Raw genomic sequence first — 21257 nt, forward strand, 5'->3', positions numbered from 1 at the left:
CAAACTTTGCTGATGGGCTCAGCTTTAGCCTGTGGTGGGTCCATTGCCAAGCCAGCTATGTCCAGCACAGGGCAGCCCCTGACCTCTTCCCACAGAGGCCACACCCCTGCAGCCCACCCCCCCTTGCCACTTACATCCAGTACACCAAGGGATGCAGATTTAAGACCAAATCCTATTTTACTCATCTAAGTAATTTCAGCCAAACTAGTAATTAAGACATCTGAAAGTGGAGATGATCTTCCTGTAACTGGCAAAGTGCAAAATCAAAAGGAATAGGTCTGATTTGACAAATTTGGATTAACCATACTAAGTGTCAGCCTCACATCTCCTTATGGTTAGAGCATTATTTTGAATCCGTATCTGAAAAAGGGAGCTGAAAAGTAAAATAAAACAGGTTTCTTAAACATTAAAAATAAAATTAAATAAAGAAAACATGACAAACTAAACCTCTCCCATCAGTAGAGCTATACCCTATTGTACTAAGAAATGTGAAATAAAGAGCTTCCCCCCCCTTTCCAAATTAAATGATGCTACAAACACCATTAAAAGGAAGGCATACAGAATTAAAAAAATATATTTTTTTTTTCAACACTGCCCATCACTGGTAGAGTAAACAGAAACAGATTACAAAACGCATGCTTTAATTGCTACCTTTAAAATATATATATATAATCTTTCTGCCTATAGAATCTCAAAAAGAAAAGTAACAATAATTTTATAAAAAACTAAAAAGTCACTTCAAACTGTGCTAGGAAACTAACTAAACTTTAACACTCAAACATATAATTCTCATATATATACACCCAAGGATTAAGATTCAAGCTTCCTAAACTTTCCCTCCCCCTAATTGCAACTGAATACTTAGATTTACGTCCTGTTTATCCTCAGAATATATGCAATATTTTTCATTCACAGAATCACAGGTTGGAAGGGACCTCAGGGATCATCTAGTCCAACCTTTCTAGGAAGAGCACAGTCTAGACAAGATGGCCCAGCACCCTGTCCAGGTGACTCTTGAAGGTGTCCAACGTGGCCGAGTCAACCACTTCCCTGGGGAGATTATTCCAATGGTTGACCATTCTCACTGGTGAAAAATTTCCCTCTCATATCCAATTGGAATCTCCCCAAGAGCAACTTGTGTCCATTCCCCCTTGTCCTCTCCATGTGACTCCTTGTAAAAAGGGAGTCTCCATCTTCTTTGTAGCTACCCCTTAAGTACTGGTACATGGTAAGGAGATCCCCTCTAAGCCTCCTTTTCTCAAGGCTGAACAAACCCGGTTCTCCCAGCCTATCCTCATATGGCAGGCTTCCCAGTCCTTTGATCATCTTGGTGGCCCTTCTCTGGACCCCTTCCAGCCTGTCTACATCCTTTTTGTATAGCGGGGACCAGAACTGTACACAGTACTCCAGGTGTGGCCTGACAAGTGCTGAGTAGAGTGGGATGATGACTTCTTTATCTCTGCTGGTGATGCCCTTTTTGATGCAACCCAGCATCCTGTTGGCCTTCTTGGCCACAGCAGCACACGGTTCGCTCATGTTGAGCTTCCTGTCCACCAGGACCCTCAGGTCCCTTCCCACAGAGCTGCTCTCCAGCCACGTGGATCCCAGTTTGTGCTGCACTCCCGCATTATGTTTTCCCAGGTGCATGACCTTACACTTGTCCTTGTTGAACTTCATAAGGTTCTTGCTGGCCCACTCTTCCAGCCTATCCAGATCTTCCAGCAGAGCAGCTCTCCCTTCTGGAGTGTCTACTTCCCCACTCAGTTTGGTGTCATCTGCAAACTTCATCAGGCTACGCTTGATCCCATTATCCAGATCACTTATAAAGATGTTGAATAACATTGGGCCCAATATCGATCCCTGGGGGACTCCACTTGTGACAGGTTGCCACTTGGAAAAGGAGCTATTTACCACCACCCTTTGGGTGTGGCCTCTCAGCCAATTCCCCACCCACTGCACAGACCACTTGTCTAGGCCATAACGCATTAATTTCTCCAGGAGGAGACTGTGGGGGACCGTATCAAAGGCCTTGGAGAAGTCCAGGTAGACAATGTCCACTGCCCGCCCCATGTCAATCAGGCAAGTCCCTTTGTCATAGAAGGCCACCAGGTTTGTCAAGCACGATCTGCCCTTAGTGAAGCCATGTTGGCTTTTCCCAATCACATTCAAGTTACCCAGGAAGCACATACATTCTGATCCCCAGAAAAGCTCTCATGTGGGAAGTTTTAAATATGATAAAGAAACCTCCTGTTTATATATATGTGTATTGAAATGAAAATTGCACTGGTAGTGTAGGATGACAACATTAGATTTAATTAAAACAGGATATTATACTGTTACATTTGGTTCCCACACTGCAGATTACCAGATTACACTCTGTTACCAGATAACCTTGCTCTCCAGTAAACTGACTGAGTAGGCATGTCTCACAAATACTTGTTTTAACTGTGTTTGTTTTGCAATACGTTTCAGAATTTGAATAGTGAAACATTTTTCACAGTATACAAAACTTCAGACAGGAATATGACAAGATTGTAGCCTAAACCCTAAGTTTGTTAAACACAGAAAAGGGTTAAGGTAAATACACTAAGTGGTAAACTAAGCATAAATGAATTATCAGAAGCTAAACTTTCAAACTAATGTGAAAGATATCAGCACTGAAAAAGGTAATTACATTCTGTTATAAATTACTGAAGTGCGTTTTCTCTCAAGCACTCTAAAATCTACACTGTGTGATATATAATAGTAAGTGAAGACTTCCAGGTCTTAGGGCTAAGCAGTAAAAGATACAGAACCCAAATTTGTTTTATAGTGTTTGAGATTTCGTTAACCTAGTAAGTAGCTGTCAAAGAAGAATGAAAACATAATTTGTTTGCACAGTAAATCAGATAGATCAGAATCTATACCAGGGAACTTGATTACTTCTTTTCTAAACCTTATTTTATAGCTAGGTTTCCATGCAACTAAAGAGCAGCCACATATTTAGCAGTTTCAATATAGCAAATGAGATCTCCAATTTAAAAAACTGTATGAACTACATGCATTTCTATAGCACAGGAGAACAGCTATTTATGGCCATTCTTCAGAAATATTTAGGAGATGGCTTAAACTGTTGTTTGAACCACTAACCAAATAGGAAGTGAACCCTTCTGAAGGCAATGGAAAGCATAATTTTTAATAGGTAAAAATAGTTAGGAAGGCTAAAAGTATACCTAAAATGGCAAACACCCAAGCACAAAAAATAAATATAACTCTAGTTATTTGACTAGGCAGGAATTCAGCCAAAACTATGGGTGTGCATGGATCACCAGGGAGCAAATCCAAGCATTAACCAGGATGAGAAGCTAAAGGTATTATGGTAAAAACTGAAATAAAGAAATAATTTCTCCTCTGGAGAACACTGGATATTTCCCCCCCCCTCCTATAGTGTAGTCAAGCAATGCCAAATGAGGCATCAACCAGTAAGAGCTCAGGTAGGACAAACTATAAGATGCAAAATAACTATAGAATAAAGAAAAAAAAAAGCTACAAAACCTAATTAAAGCCATTTTTGTCAAAGAAACAGAGGATAGCAAAGATAATACACACATCCAGACAAACATCCATTTAATGAATGGAAAATAAAAATCAGATATTTTTTGGTAAAGGAAAAATATACATCTAGTAGAACTCCCTGATTACACCTAAGCAGCAAATAAACCTGGTGACAGTTTTCTAGACCTTGCAAGAAACACACCAGAAAACTCAGTAGCTGTTTAAAGAACAGACACTGGAATCTATTAGCAAGAAGTAGAAGAAGTTGCCTCTGTACCTCCAGGGCATTAGTCACTTCAACTTCAAAATAAGATGCAAGCCATAATAAGAGGTTTCTCCAGAAGGCCTGACCCATACTGCTAACATGAAGCTGTTAAAACAAGAGAACAGATTCACTACACATGCAGAGGTCCTGACATACAAGTTCCAGCACAAGATGAATCTCTGACAGGCAATGAAATTTTGAAGGTTCATAAGTTCTCAGCATCAGATTTCAGTTTAGCCTGCATCTTGTGGGCTGAGCCATACACAACTCAAGCTACATGTTGTCCTTTGCTCACAGAAGGGTCAAAGAATTGGGATACATCAGCATTTTTAAAGACAGCTAAGCCATAACAGTGAAATGCCTTAAAAGGCTATATTAGAAGAAGCAATGCCAGATATACTTGTAACTATTTAGAAAGACAAGAAGAAGCTAGCAGAAAAATGGTATATTATGAAGATGTCAGTTTGATTAGACTAGAGATACAGACTGACCTAGACCTTGGAGACAAACCGATGTGCTTCCCACCATGCTTTTTTTAATCTGCAAAGTGAACATTGATTTATCATTCAAAGAACTCTTAAGTTATCATTATCCTTTCTCTTTAAAGTAACATCTGAAATAGGAAGTTCTGAGCCAACCATGAGGCAATTCCCATTTGAGTTGAGATGTGTTTGTTTAGAGAGGAAAAGCGAAAACAATTATTAAAAACCCCACAAACTACTGTGGTGGGTCCACCTTGGCTAGCCGCCAGGTGCCCATGAAGACTCTCTCTCACTTCCCCTCTGTCGTGGTTCAGCCCTAGTCGGCAACTAAACACCACACAGCTGCTCGCTCGCTCCCCCCACCCCTGTGGGATGGGGGAGAGACTCAGAAGAGCAAAAGCACAAAAAAAACCCTTGTGGGTTGAGATAAGAACAGTTTAATGATTAAAATAAAATAATACTGATGATGATAATAATGATTATTACAATAATAACAATAATGATCATATAATAAAAAGGAAAAGTGAAAAAGGAAACAAAACAGAAACACAAACGATACAACTGCTCACCACCCGCCGACCGATGACGCCGGTCCCTGAGCCGCAATTACTGCCTCCCTCCTCCGACCAGCTCCTCCCAGTTAACATACTGGGCATGACATTGCATGATATGGAATATCCCTTTGGCCACTTTGAATCTGCTCTCTTAGCTGTGCCCCCTCCACTCCCAGCTTCTTGTGCACCTGGCAGAGCATGGGAAGCTAGAAAAGTCCTTGACTAGTACAAGCACTACCCAGCAACAACTAAAACATCAGTGTGTTATCAACATTATTTTCATACTAAGTTCAAAGGACAGCACTAGGCCAGCTGCAGTGAAGAAAATTAACTCTATCCCAGCTAAAACCATTACACCCTCCTTAACAGAACAGAGGGAGAAAATACAATGAAAAAAACCTTGTGGGTCAAGATAAGGACAGGGAGATCACTCAGCAATTACCATCATGGGCAAAATGGAGAATGGGGGTTGTGGTCAGTTCATAACGCTTCATCTCTGCCACTCCTACTCACAGTCTTTTGTGTGGGTCCCCCACAGGCCACAGTTCCTGCCAGGAGCCTGTTTCAGTGTGGGGTCCTCCACAGGCTGCAGGGTGGATATCTGCTCCAATGTGGTCCTCCATGCGCTGCAGGGGGACAATGTGCTTCACCATGGTCTTCTCCATGGGCTGCAGGATAATTTCTGCTCCTGCACCTGGAGCACCTCCTCCCTCTCCTTCTTCACTGACCTTGGTGTCTGCAGGGTTATTTTTCTCACTCCTCTCCCTCACAGCTGCTGTGCAGCATTTTTTACCCTTTCTTAAATATTTTATCACAGAGATAACACCAGCTTCGCTTTGGCCAGTGGCGGGTCTGTTTTGGAGCCATCTGAAACTGTCTCTGTCTGACATGGGACATGGGGGCAGTTCCTGATCTCTTCTCACAGAGGCCACCCCTGTAGCTCCCCTGCAACCAAAACCTTGCCATGTTGTAGGGGAATAGACAGGGATCGGCGACTGGAAGATTATGGGATGTGACGGAAAGATAGACTCCTCCCCATAGGAGTGGCAGGAACAGGAACCGCAAGAGCTATATAAGCGTGTGACGCAGCTAAATAGACGGACATTTTGCATCCATCATATTGGTGTCTGTGCATCACTGTCCCCAGGGTGGGTAGAGCCCTGTGTCCCGGAGGTATGCGGCCCAAGATAAGTTCTCCCGTAGAAGCGTACAGCTACACCATGTAAACTCAGTACAAATCCTGAGATACATAAAGAAGAAATGAGAGGACTCAAATTACCACCTTAAATGAGAAATTAAGAAGAGCAAACAATTAATAAATCCTTAGGAAAAATGTATTTTGGAATTTCTCAGATCTGTATCACATAAGAGGAAAGTGCATATTACAAACTAAATTAGATCATCTCCCATTAATTAATTTTTAATCCTAACTAATTGTACTGAGATGGAGTTAACTTTCTTCACAGCAGCCTGCATGGCGCTATGCTTTGTATTTGTAGCTAAAACAGTGTTAATAACACACCAGTGTTTTGGCTATTGCTAAATGGTGCTTGCATGACTTTCTCTTCCCGCCCCCGGAGTAGGCTGAGGGTGGGCAAGAGGCTGGGAGGGGACATAGCCAAGACAGCTGACTCCAACTGAACAAAGCGATATTCCATACCATATGACATCATACTCAGCAATAAATGCTCAGGGAAAGGAGGAAGAATTGGTTATGGCATTTGTCTTCCCAAGCAACCGTTGCTGAGGCCCTGCTTCCCATGAAGTGGCTAAACATCTGGCTGCTGATGGGAAGTAGCAAATTAATTCCTCTTTTTGCTTTTCTTGCGCACACAGCTTTGGATTTCCTTAATAAACTATCATTATCTCAATCCCTCTATTTTCTCCCTGTCCTGTGGGAGAGGGGAGTGAGCAAGAGGCTGGGTGGGTGTTGACCAGGGTTAACCCACCACACTAATGTATTTATGAAAGTTAAATACCAATGATTCAAGATCCAAAGCTTCAATATTTAGGAATAAACTCCCCATGTGAGTAGATGTTTAACACAGGATTTCTTGCAAGTCATTTACATCATATAAAATAAACCAGATTTTATAAAATCGCCACAAATGTATTTTTCCTGTAACCATACACACACTCAGAAGTACACTGTTGTAGGGGAAAAGCTTTTGAATTATGTCTAATTAAAAGATTAAAAGCAACCAGAACAAATACAAGAATTACAAAGCTATTAATGTTTGAACTATTTTGACACATCATCATAAAGGCATACCAAAAATAACCCCCAAAACTCTAGCGTTAAGCAATCTTAATTTCATTTACCGTTATACACTCCCAGACTTGTGTTGATGTTTGCTGAAAGTTATTTTTATGTTACCAATAGTGAATTCAACATTTATTGAAGTCTAAGATTTTACATTTGTCTAAATAGTTTACAAATTCCATGTGAAATATTATTAGTTTTGTGATTATCAATCAACTAAAAATAGTTAATCCTTCTACTGATGGGTTCCTATAAAAGCATCAAGACAGAATTATGTTCAGACAGTTTCAATAGTCTTTAAAAAGTTTCAGCAGCTGTCTTTAGTACCTAGCTAACAGTCTCAAAGGCCTAAATTAACCCAGCATTCACATCTATCACAAAGAGTGGAATAAAAGCAGGCTTCAAGCACTTCAGAGATCTGCTTGGAAGAATCCCATGGGATATGGCCCTGGAGAGAAGAGGGGCCCAGGAGAGCTGGTTTATATTCAAGGATCACATTCTCCAAACTCAAGAAAGGTCCATTCCAACAAGTAGGAAAGCAAGAAAAGGTGGCAGGAGGCCTGCATGGATGAGCAAGGAGCTCCTGACTGAACTCAGACATAAAAAGGAAGTGTACAGGAGGTAGAAGCAGAGGCAGGGTACTCAGGATGAGTACAGAGTTGTAGGGCACAAGACTACTATGTTACAGTAATCCAGGATAGTTCACCGAGTATGTAGAGTCCCAAGCACATCTTATCTCATTGTCACGGGATAGTTTGCTTCCCCCCATCTGCACATACCCTTGCACTGGTGCCAATGTGAAGGCCAGCTGTGGAACTCAGAATTCTGACAACAGCACCTGCATTACATGAGTGAGTTCGCTAATGAGCAAAACAGGACATTGCATATGTATGATATGTTAATCAGTGCAAGTTTTATTATCTACCCCTGCAGTGCTTTCCCTTGAGCTTCACTCCCGAGCAGGGTTCCACTGTGTCGGGTCCCCATTTTATTAGTGTCAATGTGCCAGGGCTCCCACTGTGTTAACACTATGCTTTCATTAAAGGTAAAGCCTTCACTTGCTGAGTGTTGTGCCTCATCCCCGAGGTATCTGCACCTGCTTTTCACTCAAAAGAGATGCTATCTGATCTTGCAGGGATGGATTTAGAAAAGCCAAGGCCAACTTGGAGCTGAATCTGGCAAGGGGTGTGAAGGACAACAAGAAAGGATTCTACAAGTACATAAACAGCAAAAGGAAGACTAGGGAAAAATGTGGGCCAGCTGTTGAATGAAGCAGGGGAACTGGTGACAAGAGACATGGAAAAGGCTAAGGTATTCAATGCGTTCTTTGCCTCAGTCTTTACTGACAAGACTGGCCTTCAGGAATCCCAAGCCTCTGAGACGAGAGGGAAAGTGTGGAGTGAGGAAGATTTACCCTCGGTGAAGGAGGACCAGTTTAGGGAGCACTTAAATAAACTAGACATACATAAATCAATGGGGCTTGATGGGTTGCACCGACAAGTGCTGAGGGAGCTGACTGATGTCATGGTGAGGCCACTCTTGATTATCTTTGAATGGCCATAGTGACTGGGAGAGGTTCCTGAACACTGGAAGAAAGTAAATGTCACTCCTATCTTCAAAAAGGGCAAGAAGGAAGATCTGGGGAACTACAAGCCAGTCAGACTCACCTCAGTCCCCGTGAAGGTGTGGAATGATTACTGGGGGTGAGATTATTGAGGTTGAAATTACTGAGGCTTCCAGAGTAGAATGCGGTTGGCATGCTAGAAATTGGTTCAGTGATTGTCCCCTAAGCAACACCACCTGCACTCTTAGGTGTTAGGAACACTGGGGGAGCTCGGGGTCCTAATCTAAGGGAGATAACTGGAGGAGGGAGTGAAGCGAAGGCTTCATGGACAAACTCGTCCATAAATCACTGCAGATATGGGGGCTGGATGGAACCATGCCCGGACATCATGCCCTGTGGGTGAACTTTGCTCATTATAACCTCATTATAATACTAAAATACACACCTCCATCCCAAAGTTACCTGCCTCCAAGGTACGACCACCCCTCATTGAGTGTGCTCTGAATTTCTCTTAGTCTATACCTTTAAATCGAAGCAAGGAATTTCTACACCAATCAGTAATGAAAGTATGTATAAATAGAGTCACTCAAGCTCCACCTAAACATAAAATAGTATAAAAACGACCCCAAGAGAGAGGGATGTTAAGGAAGATACCATCACGGACTACTGGGATCAGTCAACGGGCTGAACCTCTCTTCTCCCCCATAGGGACACCTATTGGTTAAGGCTCGAACACTTGGTTATACTGAGTGATTCCCCGGGAAATTTAAAGAACAAGCTTGTTATTTTGTGTTTTAGCGCTTTATACTTGCACGTACTTTGCAGACAGTGTATTTATCACCACCAATCAGATAAGAACCTGTATTTCTGTTGCTTCAATAAACCACACTATTAGTGAATCTGGCCGTGAAGCGTTATTGGGCACGACTGGACTAATAGTGATTGTCCTGTTAGTGAATCCCTCGTGGACTAAGAGTGCTGAATTGGGTATCACTCAGAATCTAAGCGGGCAAACAGTGCATGGCGTGGCAGTTCGCGCAGGAGGGACTCCGCAGCCTGCTTGTAGGTCTACAGTTCAGACAAGTGTTTTGGTGTCTGGCAAAATGGTGGGCACTTGCCTCAGAGCTAAAACCACTGTTCCTGCAGCAAAAGCCCCTGAGATGTCAGACAATTCCACCCAGACAGATCTTGTAAGAAAAGACACACCAGTACAGGCAGTGGGTTGCGGCAAATGCCCAAACCCCTCTCCTGATGAAAAGCTAAGTACCTGCACAAGGTGTGCACATGTTGATGACCTGTTACATCAGGGGGCCAAACTGCAGGAAACGGTTAAGAGGCTGCGCAGTATTAGAGGAGCTGAGGCAGAGATAGACAGGTGGCTTCAGAATCATGTTCCTGTGACAGACACCGCCAAGAATGAGGCACCGTGGACCCTGGTGACTCACAGAAGCATGATTCCACATCAGCCTGCACCCTCTACCATCACAATCAGAAACAGATATCAAGCCGACACCCATGAGCAAGGTCTGCAAAGTCCCCTGCAAGGGGAAACTGTACCAGCAACAAACATTGGACATCATAAAAAGAAACGACTACTATCCACTGCTGCTATTTCATGTAGGCATGAATGACACTGAGAGCAGTAACCTGGGTAAAATCAAGGAAGACTTTTGAGCCCTGGGGGAGCAAGTGAAAAACATTGGTGCCCAAGTGATCTTCTCTTCCATTTTGCCAGTTCGAGGGAAGGGAGCAGCCAAAAACAGGCACATAATGTATATCAACTTCTGGCTACGTGGCTGGTGCCACTGTGAGGGGTTTGGCTTTTGTGACAATGGGGTGTTCTTCAATGACTACAACATGCTAGGGAGGGATGGAATCCACCTGTCTAAAAGGTGTAAGGGAATCTTCAGCAGTAGGCTGGCTAACTTGGTGAGGCAGGCTTTAAACTGAAGGACTTGGGGGGTAGGATCCATTGCAGAAATGCTCATACAAGCATGTCCAACAGGGGAGTAGTGTCAGGCCAAGCAGTGCAGTGACAAATGTTATGTAGTTGTCTCCCAAGATGTGAAACAGAAGAGTAATCACCTCAAATGTATTATACGAATGCACGCAGTCTAGGAAACAAACAGGAGGAACTGGAGCTCCATGCCCACTCAGAAGGGTATGACATCATAGGAGCAATTGAAACATGGTGGGTCAACTCAAACGACTGGGGGATCGCAACGGATGGTTATAGGCTCTTTCGTAAGGACAGGCAGGGTAGAAGAGGTGGAGTCACTGTTCTCTAAATTAAGGAAACCCCCGAATGTTTCAAAATCAACTATGGTGCTTGGACTGCTCTATCGAATGCCTCTGGGTTAAAGTCAGAGGGGTTGTCTCCAAGCAGCACCTCACAGTAGGCATCTGCTACTGGCTTCCTAATCACAATGACTATGCCGACAAAGCGATACTTGGGGCACTAAAGCAAGCTTCTGGCCAACAGAACCTGGTCCTCATGGGTGACTTCAACTACCCAGACATCTGCTGGAAGAACAATACGGCAGCTCGCATGTCATCCACCGAGTTCCTGGAATGTATAGAGGACTGTTTCCTGATACAAATGTTAGATGTGCCAACCAGGAAGGAGGCGCTGCTGGACTTGCTAGTCAGAAACCGAGAAAACCTGCTTTGTAATATCTCGGTTAGTGATAGCCTTGGCTGCAGTGATCACAATATTGTGGACTTCGGGATCCTGCTGAGTGTGCTGAAGGTCAGCTCTAAGACAAGGGTTCTGGATTTTAGAAGAGCAAACTTCAGCTCGCTCAGAACTCATTTGGGAGGGATTCCATGGGATGCTTCCATGGAAGATAAAGGAGCTAGTGAGTGCTGGGAGTTCTTCAAGAACTCTCTGTTGGAAGCACAATACCAGTTAATCTCCTATAAAGGAAAGGGAAGTAAGTGGAGCAAGAGACCCCTTGGCTCAACCATCAGCTCCTGGGTCTACTCAAATCCAAAAGGGAAGCATACCAGAGATGGAGAAGTGGAGGATTATCCATCAAGAGCTACAAGGGCATTGCCAGGGCGTACAGAGATGCAGTTAGAAAAGCAAAAGCCCAGCTTGAATTGAAACTGGCTGTACATGTGAAAAACAACAAGAAAGTTTTCTTCAGACATGTCAACCACAAGGAGAAAAAGAAAGAAAACATAGGCCAACTGTTAAACGGAAAAGGAGAGTCAATCACCAACGATGCTGAAAAGGCAGAGGTCCTCAACACTTTCTTCACCTCTGTCTTTATCAGCACTGCCGGGTCCCAGACTTCAGGAACTAAATTGCCGCTTGATCCAAACACCAACCCACCACCAGTGAAGGAAGAGTTAGTACATGAATTACTACAGGAGCTGGACCCATACAAATTGATGGGCCCTGAGACCATCCACCCAAGGGTGTTGAGAGAGCTGGCTGACATCATCGCAAGGCCGCGCTCCATAATCTTTGAGAAGTTGTGGAGAATGGGGGATGTCCCAGAGGACTGGAGAAAGGCAAATGTTACCCCTATCTACAAGAAGGACTCGAGGAATGATCCAGGTAACTATAGGCCCATCAGCCTTACTTCAATCCCTGGGAAAGTTATGGAACGAATCCTCCTGGGAGCCATCACAAGTCAAATGAAGCATGTGATTGGGAAAAGCCAACATGGCTTCACTAAGGGCAGATCATGCTTGACAAACCTGGTGGCCTTCTATGACAAAGGGACTTGCCTGATTGACATGGGGCGGGCGGTGGACATTGTCTACCTGGACTTCTCCAAGGCCTTTGATACGGTCCCCCACAGTCTCCTCCTGGAGAAATTAATGCGTTATGGCCTAGACAAGTGGTCTGTGCAGTGGGTGGGGAATTGGCTGAGAGGCCGCACCCAAAGGGTGGTGGTAAATAGCTCCTTTTCCAAGTGGCAACCTGTCACAAGTGGAGTCCCCCAGGGATCGATATTGGGCCCAATGTTATTCAACATCTTTATAAGTGATCTGGATAATGGGATCAAGTGTAGCCTGATGAAGTTTGCAGATGACACCAAACTGAGTGGGGAAGTAGACACTCCAGAAGGGAGAGCTGCTCTGCAGGGAGATCTGGATAGGCTGGAAGAGTGGGCCAGCAAGAACCTTATGAAGTTCAACAAGGACAAGTGTAAGGTCATGCACCTGGGAAAACATAATGCGGGAGTGCAGCACAAACTGGGATCCACGTGGCTGGAGAGCAGCTCTGTGGAAAGGGACCTGAGGGTCCTGGTGGACAGGAAGCTCAACATGAGCGAACCGTGTGCTGCTACAGCCAAGAAGGCCAACAGGATGCTGGGTTGCATCAAAAAGGGCATCGCCAGCAGAGATAAAGAAGTCATCATCCCACTCTACTCAGCACTTGTCAGGCCACACCTGGAGTACTGTGTACAGTTCTGGTCCCCGCTATACAAAAAGGATGTAGACAGGCTGGAAGGGGTCCAGAGAAGGGCCACCAAGATGATCAAAGGACTGGGAAGCCTGCCATATGAGGATAGGCTGGGAGAACTGGGTTTGTTCAGCCTTGAGAAAAGGAGGCTTAGAGGGGATCTCCTTACCATGTACCAGTACTTAAGGGGTAGCTACAAAGAAGATGGAGACTCCCTTTTTACAAGGCGTCACATGGAGAGGACAAGGGGGAATGGACACAAGTTGCTCTTGGGGAGATTCCAATTGGATATGAGAGGGAAATTTTTCACCCGTGAGAATGGTCAACCATTGGAATAATCTCCCCAGGGAAGTGGTTGACTCGGCCACGTCGGACACCTTCAAGAGTCACCTGGACAGGGTTCTGGGCCATCTTGTTTAGACTGTGCTCTTCCTAGAAAGGTTGGACTAGATGATCCCTGAGGTCCCTTCCAAGCTGTGATTCTGTGATTTTCATTAATGATCTAGATGCTGGAACATCCTTAGTAAGTTCACAGACAATACAAAACTGGGAGTACTGGCTGATATGCCCGAGGGTTGTGCTGCCATTCAGAGGGACCTTTGATAGGCTGGAGGACAGGGCAGAGAGGAACCTCATGAAGTTCAGCAAGGGGAAATGTCAAGTCCTGCACCTGGGGAATAACAACGCCAGGCACCAGTACGTGCTGGGAGCCAACTGGCTAGAAAGTAGCTATGCTGAGAAGGACCATGAGCCAACAATGCGCTCTTGTGGGAAAGAAGGCCAACAGTATACTGGGCTGCATAAGGAGGAGCATTGTCAGCATGTTGAGGGAGGTTATCCTTCTTCTCTATTCAGCACTGGTGAGATCACATCTAGAGTACTGTGTCCAATTCTGGGCTCCTCAGTACGAGAAAGATATGGACTTACAGGAGCAAGTCCAGTGCAGGGCTACTAAGATGATTAAGGGACTGGAGAATCTGTCATATGAGGACAGGCCAAGAGAGCAGGGACGCTTCAGCCTGGAGAAGAGAAGGCTCAAAGGGGATCTTAACAATATGTGTTAATACCTTATGGGAGAGAACGAAGATGAGGGAGCTCTGTCGTGGTTCAGCCTCAGCTGGCAACTGAACACCACACAGCCGCTCGCTCACCCCCCCCACCCCACCCCTGTGGGATGGGGAAGAGAATCAGACAAGCAAAAGAACTTGTGGGTTGAGATAAGCACAGTTTAATGATTACAATAAAATGATGATGATAAATGACTATGATAATAATGACAATAATGTTAATATAATAAAAGGGAAAAGGAAGGAAAGGGAAAACAGGAAAAAAAAACACAGAAACACGAATGATACAACCGCTCAGCACCCGCCGACTGACGCTGCCCGTCCCCGAGCCGCGATTGCCACCTCCCTCCCCCAGCCAGCTCCTCCCAGCTAGCATACTGGGCATGACGTTACATGATATGGAATATTCCTTTGGTCAGTTTGAATCAGCTCTCTTAGCTGTGCCCTCCTCCCCTCCCAGCTTCTTGTGCACCCAGCAGAGCATGGGAGGCTAGACATGTCCTTGACTAGTATAAGCACTACCCAGCAACAGCCTAAACATCTGTGTGTTATCTCAACGGGGTTTTTTTTCCATGCTAATTTCAAAGCACAGCACTATACCAGCTAGAGTGAAGAAAATTTACTCTATCCCAGCTGAAACCATGACAATATCCACCCCTTATTCCATATCATTGACATCATGCTCAGGTCCCATACTATTCAGTACAAATTCAATAATCCCTATCCATCTTCTCATCCCTTAACAATATATATATATATATATATACAGATTTTCGTTTATAATTCCACTAGTTTATGGAACACCCCTGTAAAATGCCTGTGAAATGTCCATTGAGTTCATTTAGTCCATGACTTTGGATTTCATCTCTTGTAAGGGTCCTTCAGAGAGGCGGTGTGCGTGGGGTCAGATTGCTGCATGTCAGTCCTTGTTCCATCACCGCTGCACTGGTAGTTCTTGTTCTCTCACTGCTGCACTTTGCTCAGTTCCATTGAAAGTTCATTTGCTATTATTATTAATTGGGAGATTCCCACCATGATAACATTCCACTGATGCAACCATAGTAGTGATGACATACAACATCATATAGCAATTAACAGCATATTATTCAGTTCATTGGCTGTTTTCACTCAAAATTAAATCCCCCTGAGGTACACACCGGACTCCTCCATCCTCCCGCATCACCCACCAAATGCACCCAGGTCCTCGAGCAAACGCAATCCCACGAGTGGGTTTGCCTCTGCTGGAAGCAGGAATAACCCAGACTGTCTTGCCCAGCATATTTTTTATGTGCACTACAGGGACTCTATCCCCTTCCACAGTACATAAGGATTCTGATTGGGCAGGGCCAGCTCGCCTGGCAGATCCCCTCGTGTTGACTAACCAGGTGGCTTTTGCTAAATGTGTATCCCAGTGTTTGAATGTTCCACCCCCCACTGCACTCAGTGTCATCTTTACTAGTCCATTGTACCTTTCGATTTTCCCAGAGGCTGGTGCGTGATAGGGGATGTGATACACCCACTCAATGCCGTGCTCTTTGGCCCAGGTGTCTATGAAATTATTTCGGAAATGAGTCCCGTTGTCTGACTCAATTCTCTCTGGGGTGCCATGTCGCCACAGGACTTGTTTTTCGAGACCCAGGATAGTGTTCCGGGCAGTGGCGTGGGGGACAGGATATGTTTCCAGCCAGCCGGTGGTTGCTTCTACCATGGTGAGAACATGGCGCTTGCCTTGGCGGGTCTGTGGGAGTGTGATATAGTCAATTTGCCAGGCCTCCCCATATTTATATTTCAGCCATCGTCCCCCATACCACAGAGGCTTTATCCGCTTTGCTTGCTTGATCGCAGCGCATGTGTCACATTCGTGGATAACCTGCGCAATAACATCCATGGTCAAGTCCACCCCTCGATCACGAGCCCACCTGTATGTTGCATCTCTCCCTTGATGGCCTGAGGTGTCATGGGCCCACCGAGCTAGAAATAGTTCACCCTTATGTTGCCAGTCCAGATCCACCTCAGCCACTTCAATCCTGGCAGCCTGATCTACCTGCTGGTTGTTTCGATGTTCTTCAGTGGCCCGACTCTTGGGGACGTGAGCATCCACATGACGTACCTTTACAACCAGGTTCTCTACCCGGGCAGCAATATCTTGCCACAGTGCGGCAGCCCAGATGGGTTTGCCTCTGCGCTGCCAGTTGCTTTGCTTCCACTGCTGCAGCCAGCCCCACAGGGCATTTGCCACCATCCAGGAATCAGTACAGAGATAGAGCACTGGCCACTTTTCCCGTTCAGCGATGTCTAAGGCCAGCTGGATGGCCTTTACCTCTGCAAACTGGCTCGATTCACCTTCTCCTTCAGCAGTTTCTGCTACTTGTCGTGTAGGACTCCATACAGCAGCCTTCCATCTCCAGTGCTTTCCCACAAGGCGACAGGACCCATCAGTGAACAGGGTATATTGCTTCTCCTTTTCTGGCAGTGTGTTATACAGTGGGGCTTCTTCAGCACGTGTCACCTCCTCCTCTGGTGATATTCCAAAATCTTTGCCTTCTGGCCAGTCCATGATCACTTCCAAGATTCCTGGGCGACTGGGGTTTCCTACTCGAGCCCGCTGGGTGATCAGTGCAACCCATTTACTCCACGTAGCATCAGTTGCATGGTATGTGGAGGGGACGTTCCCTCTGAACATCCAGCCCAGCACTGGCAGTCGGGGTGCCAGGAGCAACTGTGCCTCAGTACCAACCACTTCTGAAGCAGCTCAGACCCCTTCATATGCTGCCAATATCTCTTTTTCAGTTGGAGTATAGCGGGCTTCAGACCCTCTGTATCACCGACTCCAAAACCCTAGGGGTCAACCTCGGGTCTCCCCTGGCGCTTTCTGCCAGAGGCTCCAGGTAGGGCCATTCTCCCTGGCTGCAGTGTAGAGCACATTTTTTACATCTTGTCCTGCCCGGACTGGCCCAAGAGCTACTGCATGAACTATTTCTCGTTTAATCTGTTCAAAGGCTTGTTGTTGTTCAGGGCCCCATTTGAAATCATTCTTTTTCCGGGTCACTTGATAGAGAGGGCTTACGATCAGGCTGTAGTGTGGAATATGCATTCTCCAAAAACCCACAACGCCCAAGAAAGCTTGTGTTTCCTTTTTGCTGGTTGGTGGAGACATGGCTGTTATTTTGCTGATCACATCCATGGGGATCTGACGACGACCATCTTGCCATTTTATTCCCAAGAACTGGATTTCTCGTGCAGGTCCCTTAACTTTACTTTGTTTTATGGCAAAACCAGCTTTCAGGAGGATTTGAACTATTTCCTTTCCTTTCTCAAAAACTTCTTCTGCTGTATTGCCCCACACAAAGATGTCATCAATGTGTTGAAGGTGTTCGGGAGCTCCACCTTGTTCCAAAGCATTATGGATCAGTCCATGGCAAATGGTAGGGCTGTGTTTCCACCCCTGGGGCAGTCGATTCCATGTGTACTGGACGCCCCTCCATGTGAAAGCAAACTGTGGCCTGCATTCTGCTGCCAGAGGGATTGAGAAGAATGCATTAGCGATATCAATTGTGGCATACCACTTGGCTGCCTTGGACTCCAGTTCGTATTGAAGCTCTAGCATGTCTGGCACAGCAGCACTCAACGGTGGAGTGACTTCGTTCAGGCCACGGTAGTCTACTGTTAGCCTCCACTCTCCATTAGACTTCGGCACTGGCCATATGGGACTGTTAAAGGGTGAGTGGGTTTTACTGATGACTCCTTGGCTCTCCAGTCGACGAATGAGCCCGTGGATGGGGATCAGAGAGTCTCTGTTGGTGCGATATTGCTGCCGGTGCACTGTTGTGGTGGCGATCGGCACCTGTTGTTCTTTGACCTTCAGCAACCCCACAACAGAAGGGTCCTTCGAGAGACCAGGCAAGGTAGACAGCTGTTTAATTTCCGCCGTCTCCAAGGCAGCTACACCAAAAGCCCACTTGTAGCCTTTTGGGTCCTTGAAATACCCTCTCCTGAGGTAGTCTATGCCAAGGATGCACGGAGCCTCTGGGCCAGTCACAATGGGATGCTTCTGCCACTCATTCCCGGTTAGGCTCACTTCGGCCTCCAATACAGTTAGCTCTTGGGATCCCCCTGTCACTCCAGCAATGCTGATGGGTTCTGCCCCTATATAGTTTGATGGCATTAAGGTGCACTGTGCACCAGTGTCCACTAAAGCTCTATATTCCTGTGGGTCAGATGTGCCAGGCCATCGGATCCACACAGTCCAGTAAACCCGGTTATCCCTTTCCTCCACCTGGCTGGAGGCAGGGCCCCCCTAGTCCTGATCATAGTATTCATCACTCACTTCCGGTAAATATGAATCACGGGTGTCTCTGTTAAGATCGGTCAGGCCATCAGCACTTCTGCTCCTCTGTCTGGAGAATTGCTTACGGGAAACTGGAGCAGCAGCTCTCCTGGAGAAACTCCCCTGAATAATTGTTCTCCCTTGCAGCTCACGTACCCGCGCCTCTAAGGCTGAGGTAGGTTTTCCATCCCACTTCTTCATGTCCTCTCCGTGATCACGCAGGTAAAACCATAGGGTGCCCCGTCATGTGTATCCCTTCTCTTGAGCCAAGGGACGATTACTCCTAATGGCTGAGATACTGGTCCGTACTGGTGGGGAGTAGGACATATCTTCTTTGAGTTGCTGGAACTCTCGGGACAGTTTCTCAACAGCAGAGACGAGCGAGGAAGAGAGATTCGCTTCATATTCCCAGAGTCTATCAATCAACTCAGCCACTGTTGGTGTCTCGTCATCTTTCCAGGACATCACTGCCAATGAGTTTGCATACGAGGATGGTGCGCTCCGTACAAACTTCCGCCACATGGGTCGTGTGCACTCAGCTTCATCTGGATCTTTGGAGGACCGTTGATCGTCCAGGTCACCATAAACCACCTCAAGCACGGCTAATTCCCTTAGATGCTGAATGCCTTTCTCCATGGTCGTCCATTTTCCTAGGCGAAATACAATATCTTCCTTGAAGGGATACCTCTCTCTCACTGCGGCCAGGAGCCGCCTCCAGAGGCTGAGGGCTTGTGTTCCTTTTCCAATTGCTTTATCAATGCCCCCTTCCCTAGAGAGGGATCCCAGTTGTTTGGCTTCCTTCCCCTCTAATTCCAAACTACTGGCCCCATTATCCCAGCATCGGAGCAGCCAGGTGATAACGTGCTCACCTGAATGACGCCCGAAATCTTTCCGTATATCCCGCAACTCACTCAAGGATAGGGATCGGGTAGTTTCCGTTTCTTGTACACATGGTTCCTCCTCCTCCTCCTCTTCTCGTGATGGCCCTGGTTCCTCATAATCTCTTTCTAAACGAGTTGACCTTCTCTTCCATGATTTCTTCTTGCGTATAGGGGTGACTGATACTGGCACAGGTTGGTCCTCTGGTTCAGCTGCAATGCTTGGCACTGGGGTTTGAGTAGCTGCAGTGCCTGTCGTGGGGGTTTGAGTGGCCGCCGTGCTCGTCACTGGGGTTGGAGTGGCTGCAGTATCTGTCGTGGCGGGTTGGGTGGCCGCAGTGCTTGTCACTGGGGTTGGAGTAGCTGCAGTATCTGTCGCGGCGGGTTGGGTGGCCGCAGTGCTTGTCACTGGGGTTGGAGTAGCTGCAGTATCTGTCGCGGTGGGTTGGGTGGCCGCCGTGCTTGTCACTGGGGTTGGAGTAGCTGCAGTATCTGTCGCGGCGGGTTGGGTGGCCGCAGTGCTTGTCACTGGGGTTGGAGTAGCTGCACTATCTGTCGCGGCGGGTTGGGTGGCCGCAGTGCTTGTCACTGGGATTGGAGTAGCTGCAGTATCTGTCATAGGGGGTTGGGTGGCCACAGTGCTTGTCACTGGGGTTGGAGTAGCTGCAGTGTCTATCGTGGGGGTTTGAGTGGCCGCAGTGCTTGTCACGGGGGTTGGAATAGCTCCCTTCTCTTTCCCTTGGGGGTACTGAATAGTGTTAAATAGGGCTCGATAGGCATAAGCCAGACCCCAACACATGGCAGTGATCTGTATCTCTCTGGAATTGCCAGGGTGACAACATATTTCCTCCAAATGTTCTACTAATTTTTCAGGATTCTGCACTTGTTCAGGGGTGAGGTCCCACACCACAGGGGGTGCCCACCGTCTTAGGCATTTGCCCATACTTTCCCACATACCCTGCCACCCATAGCTATCGAGCCTTGGGACAGATCTCTGGATTATATTCTTAACTTGCTTACTAACCTTAGACAGATCTGATACCACCTGCCAAAGCAATATCAACAGATGTATCTTAACTACACAAGGATGTTCAAGATACTGAAAAGTTGTTGTAATGAAGGAGGAGACATTACATAAGATAGTAGCTACGGTGCCATTCTGTATTTCCTCCATAAAAAACTCCTCAGAGGAGGAGGTATAATTGCTAATTGCCTCCATGAGGTGGTAGCTGTAGTACAGTAACGGCTTCCACGCAAGACCTAAATAACCGATAACAGTCAAGGCCAGTGTTTTAATAACAAGTCTCCTAGGCAAAATATCTCTAATCACTGCAGAGCACAGCAAACTGACAAAACCAACAGCAAGTTTTAACATGTACTTTACAATCAGCATGGTAAAGACTGGACACACTAATACTGCTAGCAGATGAATCAATGCTGTGACCAGCAACTGTTATTATCTCAAACCCTTCGTGCCCCACGTTGGGTGCCAAAAATAGACTGTCGTGGTTCAGCCTCAGCTGGCAATTGAACACCACGCAGCCGCTCGCTCACCCCCCCCCCACCCCTGTGGGATGGGGAAGAGAATCGGATGAGCAAAAGAACTTGTGGGTTGAGATAAGCACAGTTTAATGATTACAATAAAATGATAATGATAAATGACTATGATAATAATGACAATAATGTTAATATAATAAAAGGGAAAAGGAAGGAAAGAGAAAACAGGAAAAAAACCACAGAAACACGAACGATACAACCGCTCACCACCTGCCGACTGACGCTGCCCGTCCCCGAGCCGCGATTGCCACCTCCCTCCCCCAGCCAGCTCCTCCCAGCTAGCATACTGGGCATAACGTTACATGATATGGAATATCCCTTTGGTCAGTTTGAATCAGCTCCCTTA

The 21257-nt window shown here is 46.1% G+C and overlaps 1 protein-coding gene across 6 annotated transcripts in view; it reads right to left on the reverse strand.

Moving 5' to 3' along the window:
* The window catches only part of LOC135310861 (polycomb group RING finger protein 3-like), a 116034-nt gene that overhangs the window by 51592 nt on the left and 43185 nt on the right, over positions 1-21257 (reverse strand). The window lies entirely within an intron of this gene.

Source organism: Phalacrocorax carbo (assembly GCF_963921805.1).
Source record: "Phalacrocorax carbo chromosome W unlocalized genomic scaffold, bPhaCar2.1 SUPER_W_unloc_3, whole genome shotgun sequence".
NCBI classification, from domain to species: Eukaryota; Metazoa; Chordata; class Aves; order Suliformes; family Phalacrocoracidae; genus Phalacrocorax; species Phalacrocorax carbo.